Below are 17,624 nucleotides of genomic sequence, written 5' to 3'. Positions count from 1 at the left end.
ATGGCAACACAGAAAAGAGCTGTTTTGACAAGACACAGTGATAGATATTTAACCTACTTGCACTGTTGACATTTCATTATTTTTCTAATTTGGAAAAAACTAGGTTATACGACAGTCTAATCTGAATGAGAAGGAAATATTTTGGAAATATCCAATGACTTTCAAGAGAACTAGAAGATTCTGGATCATAAGTAAAGTAAGTTACCAACACAAAATCGTACCATACCTGCTGGTCTTCGACATTCCACAATTTAAGCACAACGAGATGGCAGACATATTTAACTTTTTTAACTAAAACCACATGGTAGCTGTTGAAGATGCAGACAGCAACTGATAAGTCAGGCATGAAGTTCTTCCCAGGCCCAACTTCTCATGTTGGATATCCATAACACACGCAGTATTTTTAGGTTTGGAAGCTCTTCTCAGAGAAGTGAAAGCATTCCTGTTTGCTAGAATGCACAACCTGGTTTTGTTACACTGTGCATGTGCTGAACGTCAGACAGAAAAAGGCAGAAATGATTAGGTACAGTTAAGTACAAGGCAGAAATGATTACACCATCAGCAACTGAAGGTTTAAGACTTAAAACACTTCATTGGGTAATCTTAATCCTATCCAAAGAGGTTCTCTCCGGGCACCTCATGTTAACTGACATGTCCAATTAAAGTGATGGCTAGAAAATATGGTACTCCTTAGCGTGAAGGATTTAGACCATTACACAATCACATTCATTTCTTTAGATTTTTAGCTTGAACAGCTAAAAAGAGTAGAGCTTTCAGCAAAATCTGTACATGACATAATAGTCAAAATGTTATACTGGACTCTGGTTCTGTAAGTAAGTTTGTCCCATTAAGAAAAAAATCATGCTTGGATTTGCAACTGTAATACATCTGCCACCTATCAATGAAAAAAAGGCACAGTTTCAAAAGGTACAAAGACAGTATCAGAGAATGCTATGGCCTGGTTATTTTCCCAATATACTGCATTCTACTAATCTCACACTACACCAAAGACTGACTGACAAATGCCATGGCAGCATTACCCTCTCATCAAGGAACGTGAAACAGTATTTGACTTTGCAAACCTAGAAATAATATAACTTAAAAAAAAAATCAAAGATTTGACTTCTCATACAGAACATAAATATCTACGAAGGCTTATACCCAGGCTGATGAAAATTATGAGCCTTTAATTAAACCAGAACTACAGGAAGTAAATAAGAACGGGAATTAGAAACTGTTGGCGTAAAACAATCCCACTATCTAACACTACTCGAGTGCAACTCTAGGAAGGTTGTGTTAATAGGTTGCCAGAATACGTACAGCTAGTTAAAGCTATGATTCCATTTGGATCCATTCTTACTGACCTTCTACAATTTCAAAGTCTAAATAAGCCATAAAACAATAATGAAGAAAACAAGGTATTTATTTCCAGTTGCATGTATCCAATATTTGTATTTTATTCACATTACGGAAGAGCTGTGAAATGACTCAGATATTTTAAAATTTTGCAGGCTTATCCATCAAGTACCAAAACCAGACTCAAAAGAGGTTTAGGTTTTGGGGTTTTTTTTTCCTTCATTATTTATGAAGTTATTTCTGTTATGAAAATTAACCTTTTTTTTTTTTTTTTTTTTTTTTCTCCTCCCTAAGATTCAGTTATGTCTTCTCCAGTCTTAAAACCATCACCTCTTTGGAACATTTCAACTACCCCTACTAATAGTTAAACAGCACACTGACAGACTGGACTGTGCTAGGTGATCAATATTTTAGGAAGTGATTAAATAGTTACAAGGAGAATATGAAATTACTCCCTCTGTTCCCAGAGCTGAATTGAATTACTTATTTATTCAACATCCAGTGGCTAAACAAAAGATACATTGAATCTGCAGAGATGAGAAGAGAACAAGGCCCATTCATCTGTGCACTTGTAATGAAATTCTGTTCCTGCTAAACTGGGTAATGTTCTTCCAGATATTATGGTGGAAATACTCACACAGGGCTTCCTTTTGTTATTCTGTTTGTAGTTGCCTGGACCTGTTCTCTGAAAGGTTGGCATCTCCTGAATAATTTCTCATTTGTAAAACTACCTCATCCTTATCTGTCCCTCTAAGCTTTTCATCTCACCTGGCTCCCTTTTCTCTATTCTTCCCCCTGCCTATGATACATGTAACATACATAGAGACTAAACAAGAAAATACTATTGCATCTCTCCAATGCAAATGGATAAATTTCTTGATGCCACACAAAGACCCTATGCTATTCCCAACTCCTACCCTTAGTCCTGGTTTCTGTAACATATCTCAGAAGCATACCACACTGATCCCTATGAACACCTTAACTATATCTCCACTGCAACACTGTCTTTAATCAAACCAGGTTTGACGGGAGACTTAGAAACAAAACAACACACAAGCATCACATGCATACAACAGAGAAACCACACAGCTGAATCAGGCTCTTTTTTTTCCTCCAGTCAAGATAAAAATAGATACAAGTTTCTCGTGTATGCATTTAACAGGCCAAGACAAGCAAGTTCTACAGTTACTCTATAGATGACTTAGTAGCCCCACTTTTTAACTTAAGCATTTTCAGTCACTAAACAACATAAAAAAACCCAGCTTCCCCCCACCAGCATGCGCATTTTTATGGCTGCTAAAAAGATAGTGGTCAACTACAGTGGGGAGAAACAGCTTGCACAGTATGAAACAGATCCATAATAAAGCCTCTTCTTAGGAGTGGGCCACCAACTTCTTTTTAAAGTCAGTTCTATTGGAATACCAGAAAGAAGGGAAAAGCACTCAAACGCAAACGAGCCTGGGACATGACCAGTAGGTAAAAAAAAAAAATTACAAATGCATAAGTAATATCCCCCCTCCCCCCACTAATTTATGCCTATTCTTTCCTGCATTAAATTTTAAACTACAACTAAGTACAATCTTTCCAAATTATAGCAACTAAATTAAATCATCATAAAATTCCAGTTCAATATACTGAATGGATTTGCAGCTTCTCTAAGTTTTAGAAAAGTTTTGCATTTCTAAAAAAATTAAAAGGATTATGCCTCCATGTTTTTTAAATATTCATCCAATCACAGTTCTTAAGTAAAGGTTTAATAAGGCCATTTAATGATACTGTTAATCAGTATCATTCAAGCCTGTACTGAAACAGAGGACAAAGCATTAAGACATTTTGCCCTGACTGTGCTTGCCAATTTTTCTGCAGTTATTTTTGGCTTGTCAGTTTAAACCAGACAATTGGTTGTGCCGCTTTCTTCCGCCATTTATTTCTATAATAGTACCCTGAACAGCTTCTGCTTTTATTAAAGGGTGAGCAAGGATCTTCTGTAGTTGCCTGGGATGACCAAGAGCATCAGCAACAGCTGATAAAAAGATAAACATGGTACAGGAACACTGGGACGTTGATACATTCAAGATACACTGAGAACAGAGAAAATAACATGCTCACACACTTTGGGATTTCTGCTCTCAAAGCCACCTTATAAAGATTTCAGCAAAATAAAGAGAGCAGAGTTTAATTGCTAATATCCTTCCTGACCATGAAAAAACTCCTCCTGCTGACTGCACTGCTCACCAGAACTGTACTTCTGCTCAGCAGATTAGAGGACCAGTCTAACATCAATCTAACACTGACAAAATGTTTTCAGAATTAATTTTAAGCTGTCACATGTACTGTCTTTCAAATAAGGATAGTGCTTAGTTCCTGTTAGCTAGCAAGGACAAGGCCTCCAAAGCCAGGATGACCAGAATAGAGGGGAACACACAAGAAGAATCACACTTTATATTGTTCTTAGAACAATAATGCCAGTGTCCCAGTGTCCCTTCCTATTGAATGAGCTGCAAGATTTACCATTCCAAACACCAGCCATCCAAATACCATGCACTACACAATGCTTCTCTTGTTCAGGTTCATTAGAGCAAGTCTGAAGTGCTAACATGTCCTCCCACATCCGTAAAATGGGATTCCAGACAAAAAATGGCAAAAGCTCTCAGAAGAGAAATCACATACCCTCTTGACTTGCAGCAACAGTAGTTTTTTAGACCAAGATATCAAATAAGCTTCTATCTATCAATCTCATTTCTTCATCTTAAGCAAGAACACTGCTGTAGCTGACAGTGCACCTAAAAATTCATTGTTCACAGAAGCAATAATGGGACAAGCGAAGAGAACTTGAGCACACAAAACTCAACAATTGGCAAATGCAGCCCAGAAGCTAAAAGGAGAGAGAGCTGCTATTACCATGCAGGAATCATACCTCATATCATTCCATCAGAAATAGAAAGAAATACAGACAATGGTGTTATTTTGAAACCACACAACAGTTTCAACACTATACAACCATGTAATTATGCTAATATAATCTATTATATTACAAAACTGAATTTTCATAGTTCAAAAATCCAAGAAAAACAAAAGAAAAAGTTATTCTAGCTTTCAGTTTCAATAACATTAGTAACAGAAACACCAAACTATTCGTTGCAAGTTGTTTAGTTTTCCATTTTTAACTATACTTACTCATCCGTACTAAAATTAAGTCTTACCTGTAACGAACATGAAAGGAACGATCTTCACCCATGCTTATCAAAACATTACTTTCCTCCATTGAGTTGCATTATCAGTAGAGAAAATATTAGTGTTCTGTAATAGGGTAAGTACTTTACTATGGAGAATTGCTGTCAGAACACCATTCCAGTTAGTACATTAAGAAGTTGGAGTAAAGATATCCTAAGCTCCTGCTGAAAACCTCTTCTTTATTAGTAAGGTAATGAGGTCACTGTCAGACACATCTTAAACCTTCAGGAACGTGTTCAAGTTCTTTCATCTGTGGCCCTTTAAGCTCCATTCAGCTGTGTTTCTGCAAAGGGAACACAAGATGCTTGGCTTGAAGTCTCATAGTCAGTTAATAACTCATTATCATTTGCAGCTGATGTAAAAGCATAACACTACTCCTACCAAGCAGGAAGTGTCAATCAAGAACTTAAAGCCAGAGCCAAAGCCTTCTACATACATATATCAATTCCTGTAGGCAAGCAAGAAAGCAAAAAGGGTTTAACAAAAACAACGCTTTCTCTTCAGTTGGAAACTTTGAGTAATTTACCCTTGTTAGTATTCTTTGGCCTCATGACATTCCAAGCAAGAAGTTTAAAGAACAAAAGCTACAGAATGAAAGGCATAACAAAATACATCACAAACTGCTTTACACATAAACAGTACTGCTTAAGCCCTGATAGCTAGCTGAACTTCCACAGTAGTCAGAACTGGCTGGCATCATCCCATATGGAGATCAGCCATTCTGGAGATCATCCCACCTAGAACATCACATGCACAGAAGTAAGGATAGGTTTAAGCTCCATTCCCCTTTCCCCTCCCCACTCCCAAAAATAGAGGGGGAGGTTTGGGGTTTTTTTTTATTTGTTTGGATTTTTTTACACTGGCTTCACTTTCCAAGTTGCTGCAGCATTGTCATATGAGCTCCAGAGTCTGCTCCAAAGGACTGCAGCAGCCAGTAATTAAACATCAGACATGTTTAGGCTGTCAGGGAAAAGATAAACAGAGAAGAAACTCTGTGTTCAAAAGTTTACCCACTTTTAAGGATATTTTTAGTACAGGAGATGACATATTCATTGCTCAGTACTAATATTACCTTCCCTTGTAAATAAACCTATAGTTGAGTAATTCACATATGCATGTTTCATCCAGAGACTCCAAAATCTCAAAAGAACAGAGCTCAGATTTAAAGCTGTCACCAGAAGAAAACAACCCTCTATTTTTACTCATCAATGTAAGCCATGCCATTCCTCTCATGAGTTTTATCAAGTACCAGCAGTGAAGACTCATGCTTCCCATCATGCTCTACCTTGACAGCACCTCTCAAACAGGCCATCCACATTCTCCCTGTTAAACAACTACTTTGCTACATAATTCAGATGATGAGCATGGAAGGGCATCAACAAGTGGGTGTGGGTATATTTTTGCAATTACAAAGTGTGACACATGCAGTTTACAATCCCACTGCAGCCTACACAATGGGAGGACTGTGTTAGAGGTATTTACTCTCCGGAAGCTTGTCCAAACATCAAATTAGATAACTCACACAAGCAGGGAGCTCAGAGCCACCCCATCGACAGCAGTCACTCACCAGCACTCCTGCTGCTCACCAAATGCAAGGAATTCAAATTTCTCTTCCACACAGATGCTCTCATGCAAATTACCACATGCCACAAACTAAAAAGTGTGTACTTTGGCAATTGCCACGGATCATGAAACAAATTACCATGGTAATTTGTGTATTTATCCTGTAATTGCTATTAACTGATTAATTTTAAGAAGCTTTTTTTAAAAATAAAAAGCCTAATTTAATAAAAAAAAAAAAGTTCTACTTAAAAATACATCAGAATGCCTGCAGTTATTTTTTGCAGAACATTTCACAACAGCAGTTTATAACCCCATTTACCTGAGCGAGGCTTCTGTCATCGTACTCATCCTCTAACTGATGCCACCATCTCCCACCAGCTGGAACCACTGCTCCCTTCTTGCTGGCCCTATGGCACATTCCTGGTCTCGGAAAGGTGATACAGACACACCAAAGTTGGCCAACGCATCATGATCACAGATCCAACAAAAATTATTGGGTCTGGTCTTCCTATTTCACTTCCTTCCCCTGTAACTCATTAGGATGTCAAATTATGACTTCACCCAACAGGTAATCAGTAAGCAAACTTAAAACATATTAATGAGAGTGGTGGATTCAAAACTCAGAGGTGGAAATCGATGAACAATTCCACAGATACCATCTATCAGGTGTAAACTGGCCTTGGGAGGATTATCTTATAGCAAACTAAGCACCTAGATCTTGCAATTGATGTACAGTAAGTATACAGACTCTCTCTGTAACCAAGCTTTTCTTGAACTGGTTATCAATATGGAACTGACTCAGAGGACACAGTACTTTGGCAGAAAAGCCCAGTGGATTAGCAAAAAAATCAGAAGTTCTACTCTATTGGCATGCACAATAGTGAAATGGGCTTTCTCCTGAACTGCCATTTTTCATTAAAATTTCATGCAGCATAAAAAAAAAAAGCACTTGTTGATTACTAGGAAAGAATCTGCTTTAACACAAAGCAGCTGCTTTACATTTACTCTCTTAACACCTCTAAGCAATACGAAACCTGTACCCATGTCAAGAGAGCTGCCTTTCAGGGAAGCAAAAAAAAATAGAAAATTGAAGTTGTATATACAACCTGAAAATGCACAATTTTACTATTCCAGCTGTCAAATGCTGCAATAGTCCTAGCTTTATTGTAATTTCAAAATAGTGGGGAAAAAAGCACACAGAGAAAATTGGGCCTCCTTCAGAAGTGGAAAATTAAACTGGTATTACTAATTACACACCAGTATGACACCAAAACCAACACCACCACCTCCCAAAAACAAATAAAGCAAGGCTGAAGTTACGCAATCCAATGTGACACCCAGCTTATACCCTACAATAGACAAATCATGTGCTTTATCAACTCTTTTTTAGGAGAATATGGTGAGCCATTGCCATATATATATCCATCCTGGCTATAAGCAGCTAAAGTATCTTCAATCAAACCATTAGGAAAAAGATAACTCTGACTCCATGCAATGCTTTATCTAAAAAACCCCTATACTTACCACTCTTAAAAAGTCACTTTTCATTCTTTTCAATTAAACCACAGATTTCTTTCTAGAAGCTTTATTGATAAAGAGGCTTGGGGTTTGCACTGCATGAGGTTTTAAGACATTTCCTCACTAAATTCTATGAATCTATTTTTAACTTGATTCTCTAAAATTATGCTTAAAATCTATTATTTTGTAAAAATTTTACAATGAAATAAAAAATCATGGTAAAATACTAATGTTACCTACAGAAAGGAATCCCATGCACGAATGCTTTAAGAAGTGAAACCCCATCATGCTTGCACTTTTTCAGCATTTTTCATAAAATCATTATCAGTGTTCTCAGAAAGGGAACCAATGCCCAATGGCTGATACTCAAAGAAGGTACAAGTCAGCCTTCCCTTAACATTACTGACCTGAATCAATGATGCATATATTAAGACCTGAATGAGCCTCACTCTCACTGAAATTACAGAAGAAACCAAGAGTTCCTCATTGTCAATTCTGATTAGTGTGTTTCAAGGCCCTGACAGCAATAAAACAAGAGCTGTAATTCCTTTCTCAGAAGCCTGTTTTGCAAGCTACTTGTCCTAGATCTTACAACTGCCAGACAAGCATTTCATGTTCTAAGGCATTTCCCATTCAGGGAAGATTTGACTACCTAAAAAGGATTTTATCACAATGGTAAATAATCACTTTAATCAGTTTGCAATTCTTATTTAGGTTGAACATCTGTGGTAGATGCCTTCATATTAACTTTTGATAGAATACAGTATTTCAACACAAGTGAAAATGAATTGGCAAGCCACAGAAAACCAATACTTCTCTTTATCAGCAGTACATAAAACCAATAATCACAACACAGTTGGGGAGGGAGATGGTTTTTTTTCCCCCTGCACCTCCTTAAAACAGTACATTTCTGCTGCTTCACTGGCTCCTTCCCCCAGTCCATACCTTCCTTTTAGGAGTTTGTCAGATGATCAGAAGTATTGCTTTGCTTACCTACAGTTTCATGGCTGACACATGCTGACTGGTCACTTGAGGGCTGACAAACAAGAGTATCCAACAGCTCATTTTTTCTGCCTGTCCCTACAGGAGACAACCAAGTAATTCCTTCTCTACCCATCTGCTATTTTACACAAAGCTATAGGAATGGAGCATCTGCCAAATAAAGTCATCGCTGACTGACAGATTCAAAAGCTATTAGAGGAAAACACACACAAAGGTAGGCCAATTGCACTAATTGTATTTCCTCTAAAGAAACCAAATAGCTACAGAGATTCACTGCTTCAAGATTAAAGCAAATTTTCCAATGGGGAACTGTTTGCACTTTTTTTTCAGGAAGAGGCTATAGCATGGGAGGAAAAAAAGGAAAAAAGAAGCTTAAACAGGATTGTGTAAAAACAAAACAGAGCTTTGCATGCCAGTGGAGAAAGAGACAGGCTAAACAGCAACAAAAATACACTGACAGATCTATTACTGAAATATAGAGATTAGCAAGGTTCCAGGCCTTCAAAATATGAAACAAAATAAACACAAAGAGTACAACCAGAAACACTCAGAACTAGACAAGCCATAATTTTAGTCTTCAATGCTGTCCAAAAAAAGAGGTTTTTTATAATTTACCATATTTGGAAATCTGGGGTAAACAGCATCATCACTGGCATTTCTGTAGTTAGATGCATTTCTCTGTGGACAAACCTTAAGGTAACTCTGTGCCACGCTGGGAAAAAACTGTATTTTCCAAACCTTGAGAACAGTACAAGTGACTAGTCATGAGAGTAGATCCTGCAGATACCAGAAACACAGCACTAAGACCAGTGTAGTTACTGTTGGAAGCTTAATTTTGAACTCCTCTCCGCACCACTTTTGCAAGAGCTTCAACAGCACACAGAACCCACTTTCACTGATGAAGTGATTTTGAGGTTTTATTCAGAATCAGTGCTGACGTGGAGCAATACCTGCTCTGAATTACTGCCTTGTTCTCGTGGATTTATATATGGAGCAGAATAAACACTTTTTCACAGAATCACAGAAGAAACCACTTCTTTTAAAGAACTGGCTTAGCAGCATACAATACAAGCAGCACATGAGCATACTTTCCAACATACGATCCAAGTGCAGCTCACATTAGACATTAACAGGTTGCATCCAAAGGAGAGAACAGAAAAACTGAGGTTTGTAAACAACCACCTCAGACACTCCTCCTAGGTGCAAGTCTGATAAAGCAGATTCTGCAGAGCTTGTAATCACTATACAGCATGGGAAAGACTGAGCCTAACACATCTATGCTATCAGTCTCATCAGACAAGCTGCAAATAAATTAATACCACTACCTAATGTTCTTGATCCAGATGCTTCCTCCTCCACCCCAATTATACTTACCATGCTGACTTACAAATATGTGCCAGTATGAAACTAAGACACATTACAGAATATTGCAGACAACTCTAAAACAAGGGTAGGGGTGGGTACTGTACTGGCTTTGGGCCACATGTGATGTTCTTTCAACAAAGTAGGAATCCTACCAACCACTGCTCTGCAAGTCTGGAATTTCACTTATAGCATACTAATAGAAAAACAAACATGAAGTTCCCTCTCCTCTCCCCTAATCATGTGGACAGGACTGGCTTTCACATACGAAACCAGTGCACATCTAACTACCTTTTATGAATGAAAATAACACAATCACTATAGTGAGGTATCAAAAGTTGATTCCATTATCTATGAAACTATTTCATCTCCCTTCTTGGCCAGTTAATGCCCAAGACTTAATTACTTCAGTATAACCAGGAGTCTTTCCAAACAGTCAACACAAGCACAGAGGTTGTAAAAGAGTAGAAAAATACTAATAATAGGAACTTTGACACTCGTTACATCCATCCCCTCATAAATTAAGTGCTAAATGAAAAATGATGCAAATATATCATTATCTGTCCCAAAGTCCCAAGTGATCCAACTGATTCTATTCTTCACTTCCCTCTCCATATCATTTCTAGCACTACATTTACTCAAATAGAAGAAATGGCTTTTTGTCCAAGTGTTTTAATTTACCCCCCAATTTTCTTTACTTGTCACCAAAATGACTGCAGGAGAATCTCCCGGTGACAAAAGAGCACAAGTACGCCCAGAACAGCCCAAAGTAGGACTGTAAAAGAATTGCATTGAAAATACTAACAACTATATCAAAGTAATAGAAATACTGCACAGAAACCCACAACTAGTTCACAAGCTTCAATATGTAATTATAAACCATAACAGTTTCTCAAATTCTATTTATATTTTTAAAATAAGTTTTTGAAAGGTCCTAGCAAGGAAATCCTTCTAAAGTGGGAGATGATTTTAGAAAACCAGAAACAACAGGTGGCAACACATTCTGGTCAAAACAAAGTAAGGATCAGCATCCACAGCTGAAAGTGAAAGCACGGACTGGAATTCAACACCAAAGGAAGGAAGACCAACTTTTTTTTATCTATTTGCTAACCATGGTCCTGCATCACGACAGGCACAGTAACAGTGGAGATACTTATCATGCTATTTTTAAAAATGCTGGCTGTTCATGGTTTCCTTTAGTTCTTTGGTTACTTAAACCACACGAATTCTGTTGATGGGGGGTTCTAGATACAGGGGAGAGAAGGTTCACCTCCTCTTGTGCCCTTTCATGTAGGTTAACTCCTCTTCATTCTCCCTCCACTCACATCTCTCTTTGGCACAGCAGACTAGATAACCTGGCTTATACAACATTGGATTAAAGGCAAACTAAAGTCTAGGAGCATTTCATACCAGCCTTTAAGTAATGCTAAAAATCTGTAACATGGCAAGCCTTTTAAACTCTGTATACCCTTTTTGTTCATAACTCCCTTCCTGCTGTTAGAAGGTTGTGCAAACTCCTCCTTTAACAAGCATTGCCTAGCATTTTTTTTCAGTATTACCCACAATCACCAACCTTGACATACAAGGAGACCTAACAACACAAGTTATTTCCTCCAGATCTTAAAAAAAAAAACCAAACCCTATTCCAAACCACCATGACAACTGATTGCAGAAGCATCATCATTCTCTGAGTCAGAAAGCGGCTTGCCTGCATTCTCACATGTTATTTTCATTTCCTTTTATGAGAAACACCCAAGCAGCAGATAAAATTTGCATAAACACTATGCAACAAGAGAAATGCATACCATAGCAAAAACTAAAGAAAATTAACACTTTCCATTAAGAAACATTCAAATTGCTAGCCAGAACCTGGTATTTCTACTCACACTAAACTCCATATTTTCACTCAGCACTCAGATTGAAATGGAAATTCATCCCTTAAAATGGAATACTTAAGAGCAGAAAGAGATGCATGCCAGAAACTTAGGAGAATGATGCAACACGTAAAGACAAACAACATACATCCTCATTGCTAGTATATCCAGTCATAGTCCCAGGCTAACTTTATTAGCTTTAATAAATGTGAAGGTGCCCTATTAGGCATAATAAAGGTATAGTATAGGTTTGTAAATAGAAATATATTGCTGGAACATCTAGTAATGATGCAGGTCGCATAGTGACTTCCAGTCTTAGAAACTACTGTAGACAAAACCAAAAAGTTAGCACACATCATTACACTGAGTAAACCAAAGAAGCATCAGATACCTATATTAGACTGACAGCAGTGTTCAGTGATGCAAAAGTGGACCTCTCAGTGCCTCTATCACAGAGTATCTTTCCAGAATAAACCATCCTTTTCCTAAGAAACTTGGTATTTAGCTAGAAATCAGCTTGCTACATAATGTACATAATTACTGTCTGGTGCACAAGTTAAAGAACTGGGTGTAGCTAACAGAAGTAACCACAAGCATCTTTATTATAAGGATATTTCTGCAGATAGTTTATGTAAGCTGTCTATTTAAATCCTTAAGTAAGGCAGCCCCACACTATGACGAAATAAGAAACGAAGAGAACACGAAGTGCCAGCAAAATAGAACTAATATCCCCATAATAAACCTCACCAGCCAACTGAAAACTAATTCTAAATATATAAGGTTAAGATTACAGATACAAGAAGACAGTAGAAAAACATCCCCCTTTGCCTTAAAAAAAGCAAAGTCAGAATAGCTTGTATTTTTTCACATATTCTATACACCAAGCCATTAAAAAAAAAAAAAAAAAATCTTAATTCAGAGCAAGTTCCAAGTTTTTACTTAACTGTCATTCATAGACTGAAAACAAATGTTGTGCTGCCTTCTTTCCTAGCATCCCACAACTGGAAATGAGATCTGAAATTTTTAAGTGCTTAAATGCCACAATAGCCTTCAATGACAGCTCACAGCAAAGTAGTAACTTGTGATCCTTTTATTCTTAGCAAAGCTGAAACAATATTACCACAAAATCAGTGAGTGTCTTGTTACCAAGTTCTGAACATAAATTTGTACATTGCTCCTGCTTATTAGGGACTCAAACCTCATCATGCAAATTAACACATACCAGGCCTTTCCCAGCCAACAAGGTATTTACTCCGGTACCTTCAGTCTGGGAAATGGAGCATGTTATATGATGTGAAAAAAAAACCAGATGGGAAAAGTTCAGCACAAAATGCTGACTATTTACACTTAAGCTGATAGACAGACAGGCTGCACAATCATCTTACAGAAAAAGAGGAAAATTAATCTTAAAACTTCCACAAATTTAAAAAAAAGTAAAAAAAAAAAATCTTTAGAATCACCAGTACTAAAACACAACAGAAATTTAAGTGAAGTAATATAGCTGCCATTTCAAATTTCCTATTTCACACTGTGCTCTCTGAGAGATTAAGCAGACATTCAGCATAAAGAACTCATTAGCATTCCAGCAAGTTTTTATCCTGCAAGAAGCAGATGTAGCTCTCATAAAAACCATAATGCACTACTGAAATGATCCATGATACATTAATGCCAGCAGCATTACTTGCTTCATCACCCTCCATTCACAGGTATTAACAGCAAGTATTAACTGCCTTCTCAATGATGAGCCTGCAGCGGGCCAACATACAGCTACCACCTGTGAAAACTGCAGAAGTGCAGGATGAACATGTACTATAGCGAGAAGAACACGTGTTGGTCTTTTCTTATTGCTTGCTTCTCATAGACACAGGTAAAGTTTATTTATGGTACATCACCTATGTAGATTTAAGGAAAACACTATTTGACGAGATGCCAAGTGGTAAAATGCTTTGCATATTTAAACTAACATTTGGGATGCAAATCCACATCTATTCAGAAGCCAGTCAATGAATTTTCTTTTTTATTCTGTGTGATGAATTTTGCCGCACACAAAGAGTTGTGGTCAATGGCTCAATGTCCAGTTGGAGATCGGTAACAAGTAGTATCCCTCAGGGATCGGTGTTGGAACTGGTCTTGTCCAACATCTTTGTCGGTGACATGGACAGTGGGATTGAGTGCGCCCTCAGCAAGTTTGCCAATGACACCAAGCTGTGTGGTTCGGTTGATACACCGGAGGGAAGGGATGCCATCCAGAGGGACCTCGACATGCTTGTGAGGTGGGCTGATGCCAACCTGATGAAGTTTAACCATGCCAAGTGCAAGGTCCTACACCTGGGTCGGAGCAATCCCAGGCACGGCTACAGGTTGGGCAGAGAAGAGATTCAGAGCAGCCCTGCAGAGAAGGACTTGGGGGTGTTGGTCAATGAGAAAATGAGCATGAGCCGGCTTCAGTGTGCGCTCGTAACCCAGAAAGCCAACCGTATCCTGGGCTGCATCAAAAGGAGCATGACCAGCAGGTTGAAGGAGGTGATCCTGCCCCTCTACTCTGCTCTCGTGAGACCTCACTTGGAGTATTGTGTGCAGTTCTGGTGTCCTCAACATAAAAAGGACATGGAACTGTTGGAACAAGCCCAGAGGAGGGCCACAAGGATGATCAGGGGACTGGAGCACCTCCTGTATGAAGACAGGCTGAGAAAGTTGGGGCTGCTCAGCCTGGAGAAGAGAAGGCTGCGTGGAGACCTCCTAGCAGCCTTCCAGTATCTGAAGGGGGCCTACGAGGATGCTGGGGAGGGACTCTTCATTAGGGACTGTAGTGACAGGACAAGGGGTAACGGGTTCAAACTTAAAACAGGAGTTTAGATTGGATATAAGGAAGAAATTCTTTACTGAGAGGGTGGTGAGGCACTGGAATGCGTTGCCCAGGGAGGTTGTGAATGCTCCATCCCTGGCAGTGTTCAAGGCCAGGTTGGACGAAGCCTTGGGTGGCATGGTTTAGTGTGAGGTGTCCGTGCCCATGGCAGGGGGGTTGGAACTAGATGATCTTAAGGTCCTTTCCAACCCTAACTGTTCTATGATTCTATGATCTGTTCAAGTACTACGTATGCTTCAGTCCATCTCCTACCAGTTTTCCACTTCCATTTTTCCTATATTTTACATTCCTAACATTGTGGTCTTCCACAAAATACTTCTCCCCCCCCCCAATCATTTCTATAGCTGACTTGCTGTTAAATGGCTGAACAAAAGTTAAGGGTTTGTTTTCTTCACCTCGTATCTCTCTATTCTTTCATTCTCAGAAACAGTAATAGCAGTAACAGCTTAATTTTTCAGAAAGTCTTCAGATCAATACTTCCTCCTTAAACAATTTCATCAAGATGTTAACCTTAAAAACTACTAAACCCAAGATCATAGTTACCAGATCTGAGCAGGAATGACTAAATTGTGGAAAGTGAAACTGACCTCACAACTGATACAAAAACAAAAGTGAATGACAGAAAAAGGAAAAATACAAATATCTGTCCTATTAAATCAAAAAAGTAGAAAATTAGCAGAAACTAAAAGTGATCCTATTTAAAGCAAAACAGAACAATCCAGATAAACTGTATAAACCAAGAAAAACTCCCCATAAGCTCCTATATACTATAGTTAAAACTATGGACAGATCACATTGATTTTTAGAATAAACCACTCATGGCTTACTAAAACATTTCTTCCCTAACCAGCAGTCAGCCAGGCTGCTCCCTGAATCATCCTGTGCATGGAGACCTGAAGAAGAGTGGTTTAGAAAATTGGTCTGTTGTCATTTGTTGACATGAAAAGACCAAGAATTGCTATTAGAAACAGTTCCAGCAAAATATGAATAAACTCCCATTTGATGAGGTACAAGAGGTAAGACTTATTTTGAAAATTGTGGTGTTCTCCTCTACAACATCCCAAAAGAAATAGTTTTTTATATTTTTGCAATGCTTTTACTCAACATGCACAGTAGAATCAGTCAGGCTTGCTGACTTCCAAAGGAAGGTGTAAGCAAAGAAAGAACTGCTCTCTCTAAATACTAAAAAAAAAACCCCAAAACCCATAAAATATCAACAATTTAAAGCCAAGTGGCAACAAGAGCAAAAGAACAAAATTATGTCTATCAATACCTTTTCAAAAATTACTTTGATCTACTAACCAAAGCTGACCTTCTACCTATCTTTAAAACTTACAGAGGGCAGACTTAGATTAGATATTAGAAAGAAATTCTTTACAGTGAGGATGGTGAGACACTGGCACAGGTTGCAGAAAGAAGCTGTGGCTGCACCATCCCTAACAGTGTTAGAGGACAGGTCAGATGGGGCATGGAGTACCTGGTCTAGTGGAAAGTGTTCCTGCCCATGGCAGAGGGTTGGAACTGCAGGAGCTTTAAGGTCCCTTCCAACCCAAACCATCTCATGATTCTGTGATCAAGTTCTAAAGTTACACTCCAGAAGAGGAGTAGGAATGTACAATCCCAAGTAGTTTTAAGACACTTGAGTTTCAAGAACATCTAACTAACAGCATTTTAAATAAAGCATCAGACAACACCCATACAGGTTTCTTCGAGTCCAATAACTAAGTTACTGGTGGTCTTAAGTTTCAGTTAAGTTTTGCCTCAGCTTTATACGGAAGTAACTGAAAGTATAAAGTGCTTCCTGTTGAAGAGGGATACATATCTACAGTTCAGAACTCTAGGTAATCATTAATTAGGAAGAAGGAACACTGGTAGAGTGTAATGTCTTTTACACAATAAAAATACATTAGCAAAGAATTCACAAAGATTGCACTGTAATGACGACCTTTTTTCTGATGCTTTCAACACTAATAATACTATGACTTAAACAGAAGGCGTAAAGTTTTCAGACAAAATTTAAAGAAGGACTGCAATTTCTTCACTAATCTTTTTGAGATGCAAGACTGTGCATGCTCGAACTTCTGAGATGGTTGCACAGCTCTCCATGGCAACCCAGAATGCATGTGACCTGCAGCCTCGCTGGTAAAAATCTAACAGGAACAGCACATGAGGCTGAAAAGGCTTCTAAAAGCAGTGTATTCACTGCTGAAAGGCCACAGCTTAAAGATGGGTAAAATTTACATCTGCACTCAGGTCAATAAAGGGATAAAAAAGAATTCCTGATTAACTACGCTCCTCTGTCGAAAAACTGAGTAAGCACAAGAAAGGGAATAACTAGACTAGGAAGACTACAGTCTAATGGATAAATAGGTTGAGTGTGGTATAACTTCAGTTTAGCTATGCCACAACATAATGTCTAACTCAAATTCTTACAGAGTTTAGAGCTTCTTCCCTGTACACTTCACAGTATGCTGCAGGTCCTTTGGTTCCTGCTATATTAACAGACTGTTTCACTCCCCCTTTAAAATTTCATTTACTATTTATCATCCTTATTTATTTTGTTAAGGATAACACAACTGATTAAAGATATCCGATGCAATGCTCTTTTGCTACCTATTAAACTTCAGAGGCACACGGGTGATCTTGCAGTGCTGTACAGTCAGTAAAAGCTGGTGGGATCGCTACGTCTGGCTTTAGCGTCCAAAGGAGCAAGGTCCGCGACTATCAGAAGCATCACTTCCAGCCACAACACCGCACTGCACGTACAAGCACCAGCCTTCCAAAGCCGACCAAGTTTATTCGCCAACACATCAGGCCGCTCAGAAGCGGCTCGCCGATACAGGCCCCGC

This window comes from Psittacula echo (genome assembly GCF_963264785.1).
Source record: "Psittacula echo genome assembly, chromosome: 7".
Lineage (NCBI taxonomy): Eukaryota > Metazoa > Chordata > Aves > Psittaciformes > Psittacidae > Psittacula > Psittacula echo.
Note: the sequence above shows the minus strand (reverse complement) of the source record.